Source organism: Gouania willdenowi, chromosome 11 (genome assembly GCF_900634775.1).
Source record: "Gouania willdenowi chromosome 11, fGouWil2.1, whole genome shotgun sequence".
In the NCBI taxonomy this organism is placed as follows: domain Eukaryota; kingdom Metazoa; phylum Chordata; class Actinopteri; order Blenniiformes; family Gobiesocidae; genus Gouania; species Gouania willdenowi.
Window position 1 is genome coordinate 21,074,039 of NC_041054.1, and position 4,665 is coordinate 21,078,703.

General features: G+C 47.0%; 1 pseudogene; it reads right to left on the reverse strand.

Moving 5' to 3' along the window:
* Nucleotides 1-783: 783 nt before the first annotated feature.
* On the reverse strand, nucleotides 784-3,533 carry LOC114472012 (transcription factor SOX-4-like; annotated as a pseudogene).
* Nucleotides 3,534-4,665: the final 1,132 nt, after the last annotated feature.

Sequence of the window (4,665 nt, forward strand, 5' to 3'; positions counted from 1 at the left end):
TGCATGAGGATAACTTGAAGAAACACGAAGAAAAATCACAAGGAAACACTTTTCTCACTTTTCAGTTCCAGCTGATTTTTATTTCCCTCTTGGAAGAAAGGAAAAAAAATAAAACAAATAAAATAAAAAAAAAAAACACAATCTGTACAGAGGTCTGAGAGGCAGTGATTGACCCAAACATTGGCTGGTTTTTGAGCAAGAAACATCAAATGATATTGGCATGATTGGACGAAACATGTTCATACACAGCATATTGCACAAATGAAGAAATAAAACAGGACGTTATAAATAAGAAAAAAAAAAAAGAGTTAAAAAAAAATAATAATAATAAAAAAAAACTCCTGGACCATTATCATCTTCAACATAAAGATGTTCAAAGATGGCTGTCCTAGTGCCTGTCTGTTGTTCATCATCATCATCATACATAAAACACACAATCTTTGCTTATAGTACAGTCAGTTTACATAAATATCTTCATGTTATTCTTTTAAAAATCTTAAACACAACAGCTATAGCTACATATACCTGAATCTGAAATACAAATGCTATTTGCCATGCCATAATATAGGAAAACAATTAGCCTGCTATACTTAGCCAACAGGTACAGAAAGGTTAAATACTGTTTTTTGATGCAATTTGCGCAATAACAGATGAAGCACTTCATACATCTCCCTCCCTCCGAAGTCTAGGCAAATTTGAATGAGTGTAAGATTTCATCCAGTGGTTCAAATAAAACTTATCTTGTTTTTTTTTAAAAAAAAAAAAAAGAAAAGAAAAAAAAAATAAAACTAAGAGAAAAAAAAAAGAAGCACACTGAGGTATTAGCTCTATCCAAAAACAGTGACTTTCTGGGATCTTTCACTCATAAACCTGTGTGTGTGTGTGTGTGTGTGTGTGTGTGTGTGTGTAGTACTGACAGTCTCCACTCAGGCTGGAGAGAGCCTCGGTGGTGCTTTGTTGACTTGGCTGGTGAAACTGGAGTCACTGTGCCATTAAGAAGCATGTGGGTAAATACTGTAAACACTGTGTGAGGTCAGATTGTGCCAAACAAACCCCCCATCTGCACATCGAAACAACCAATGTGGATCCAGACAACAATGTTGTAGGGCTACCCATTCCCCTTTCTATAGATTTTGTACAAAAATACAAGTAGAAAATCATGACACACTCAAATCTCCTTAAAAGTTAGAGAAGTCAGACATTTTAAATAAGATACACTTCGAGCCCTTCCGCGCTGGATACAGACAGGTGTGTGTGCACAAACACAAACGAGACCTGTACGAGAACAATACTTCTATGTATAAAAAAGTTTGGCCGGTATAAATACATCAATATAAAAAAATCTGACACAGAGGAACTACAAAGTTGAAGCACTAGGCAGAAAGAATGCGCGTCGGGGGAATATTGGTCCTGAATTGTGCACTGAGTGTTTCAAAAAAGGTTCAGAAAACAAATTTCTGAAGTCCTGCCGTTGAAAGAGAAGCTGGTGATAGTGAATAAATTGTGTCCTATGGTCACGTAAGTTTTGCGTATTTACGCAGCAATGGACATTTTTTACGCATTGAACAACAAAAACCCCTGATGTCAGAAGGACATGCGTTGATATTGAAACAGTTTGGAGAAAAATCACACCTGAATAGCAACTTGATGGTCAATGTGAATCGGTTACAACTTCAACAAAACCCAATATGACAAGGTTTCCGGTAAGTTGCGCCCCATGTTTCCCCGACAGCCAGAATAACATTAATATTCAAAGTTCAGTCTCAGACCTCCTGTGAGCTGCAGTCTCTCTGCTTACATTCACTCCTCTGTGTCCAAACGCACACTGAGCATTTCTCCTCCGTCTCCGTCTGCGCGCTCCCGACATGCGCACCGAGCGCTGTCCAAGTCTGCGAGCGGCGCGCCCCAGGGCTTCAGCGCGCACGCAGACCATCCCTTCTTTTTTGTTTTCACCCACTCGTTAAGTGAAAGAATGGGAAAACTAATGTGGTCTGGACGCATACGCCCGGGTCAATCAGTTCATTGCGTGGGGGAGGGCGGGAGCGTCTCGGTTCCTTCTCCGCCAGCGCACGTTCAGTAGGTGAACACCAGGTTGGAGATCGTGGACTCCAGCCAGTCTCCTGAGATCATCTCGCTGACCTCCGGGGTACAGTAGTCTGAAAAGTCGAAGTGAGACCCCGCCCCGCACTCACCGAATCCCCAGTCCAAGTCCCGGTCCAGTTCCGGATCGGAAAAGCCCATGCCGCCCAGGGACATGCTCTCAAAGCCGGGGCTCGGGTTCAGATCGAGCCGCTCGTCTTCAAACTCTTCGTCTGATGATGAGGATGAGACGGATGAGGAAGAGTGTGAGGCTGAGGGGGTGGGGGAGGAGGCGCGGGTGTACCTGAGACGCGCGGTGTGTGAGGACTCGCTCTGGTCCTCGTACAGGCTCAGCGGGTCCCCGGACTCCGCCGAGCTACTCAGGGTGGGACTGGCAGGGACCCCCACTGAGGGGGGGCCGCTCTCCAGGCTGCCGAACACGTGGGCGCGCCTCGCCTCCCCGGTGCGCTTCTCCGGTATTTGCCTTGCCCCAGACACGGATCTGGATTTAAAGAGTGCCTGGTGGTCCACGGAGGAGTCGTGGCCGGCCGTGGCACGGGGTGCCCCCTGTCTGTGGGTCCTGTTCACTGCTTTGGACGCGGGGCTCCTCTTGATGCCGGCTTTGGCGCTGCGCTCCCCGCTCTTCTCTCCACGATCAGCCGGCTTGCTCGTCCCGCTCCCGGACTTCACCTTCTTCCTGGGCCGGTACTTGTAGTCTGGGTAGTCGGCCATGTGTTTGAGCCTGAGCCGCTCCGCTTCGCGGATGAACGGGATCTTGTCCAGGTCTTTGAGCAGCTTCCAGCGTTTTCCCGAGCCGCTTGGAGATCTCTGCGTTGTGCATGTCCGGTGACTGCTCCATGATCTTCCTCCTCTCGATCTGAGACCACACCATGAAGGCGTTCATGGGTCTCTTGATGGTCCCGTCGGAGTTTTGCACCACGCCAAGTCGGTGCGCTCCCGTGCGGAGGGCGATGCGTCCATCTCTAAGTCCATATCTCCCGTGTCCGTGGAGTCTCCACCGGGGGAGTGCGCGTGGGCGCTCTCTGTCTGGCTCATGTGCACCATCTCTGCTCCTCCAAGTGTCTGCAAACTGCTCAACTGCAGCGTTTAAAGATGCTTTCAGAGAATATAATCCTCTCCTTCACTTGTGTTACTGCGGATCACTGCTGGGGGAGTGTGAGCAAAGTTCATCCAAGTCTATTCTTCTCTAGATTCACAGAGGTTTCTTTCAACTTGATAGGAAATAATCCGGAAACTTTCAACTGCCGGTGCGGCTGAACACTCGCCCTGCTTGGCTGAAGACGCGCCGCTGAGGATGACAGCAGTGACGGCAGAGAGCGTCCCTTATGTGAGCCTGATGGCTGTGCGCAGCGCAGCTTGTCTGTGCGGTTGAGGAACCATGTGGTTGAATGGAGCGGCTGCGCTTTCTCATAGTCTCCCGGTTTCCCGTGCGCTCTGTTATATTACTGTAAACACAACAACGGCAACCTACTGTCTTTATACCCTCACAGCGAGGCGCGACGACCAATCAGAGGCGTCTCCACATGGCTTTTACAGTCTAGCCACGCCCCCTGCTCTCCCATTGGCCGAATAAACTGGTAATAATAATAATAATGTGCAATGAGGATCTGTGTGTCTGACCTCATTCCTGTCAGACTCTAGTGGAGGAAACTAGCAGTGTGTGTGTGTGTGTGTGTGCATATATACGTTATGTATGATGTGTGTTGTATAAGAACATACTGTCCTCCTATGGCTGCAGAGGGGGGATCTGAGGATAAACTCACATCCACTCTAGTTGCATATGGATTGATCTGGACCACGTGTGTGTTTGTCCATCTGTGTGTGTGTGTGTGTGTGTGTGTGCGTGCGTGAGAGAGAGAGAGAGAGAGAGAGAGAGAGAGAGAGAGAGAGAGAGAGAGAGAGAGAGAGAGAGAGAGGAAGAGAGAGAGAGAGAGAGAGAGAGAGAGAGAGAGAGAGAGAGAGAGAAACAATCAAAAATAATTCACCACATGTTGAGTGAGTCGCACACCTTGGCCAACCTGTTATTTACGCACCATGTTGACATCATGATGTCATCGAGTGTCAACCTAAAGTCGAATTTTTTTTTTTTTTTTTTTTTTTTTTTTTACATATTTAGATACAATAGGTTATGCACAGGTGATAAAACACTGATCCCTCCCCCAAAAAAAATAAAAATAAAAATAAAATAAAAAAAAAAGCCACACATTCCTCCTCCCATTTTGTTAACATGTCAGTGTCACGTAAGATCACATTACCGCCTGCGTCGCTAGATGTCAGGCTAGAGCCAAAGGGACCCCTGCATGTGTTTATGTGCATTTACATGCCATTCCAACAGATTTATCTCCATCCTGCCATCGACTGCAGGAGATGATGTCATACAGAGCTGGTCAGCTCAGGACCCATGGTGACCCTCCTGACCTCCAGGTCCTGATCAGCAGAGGAGGAAAAGCTGAACCCACAGGAAATCTGTTGTTCTGATTGGATCCGTGTGTAAGCTGAGAGAACACAGCCTGTGCACTGAGCATTCCTAATTTATGTCAAGCTAAAAAAAAAAGCCATAACTCT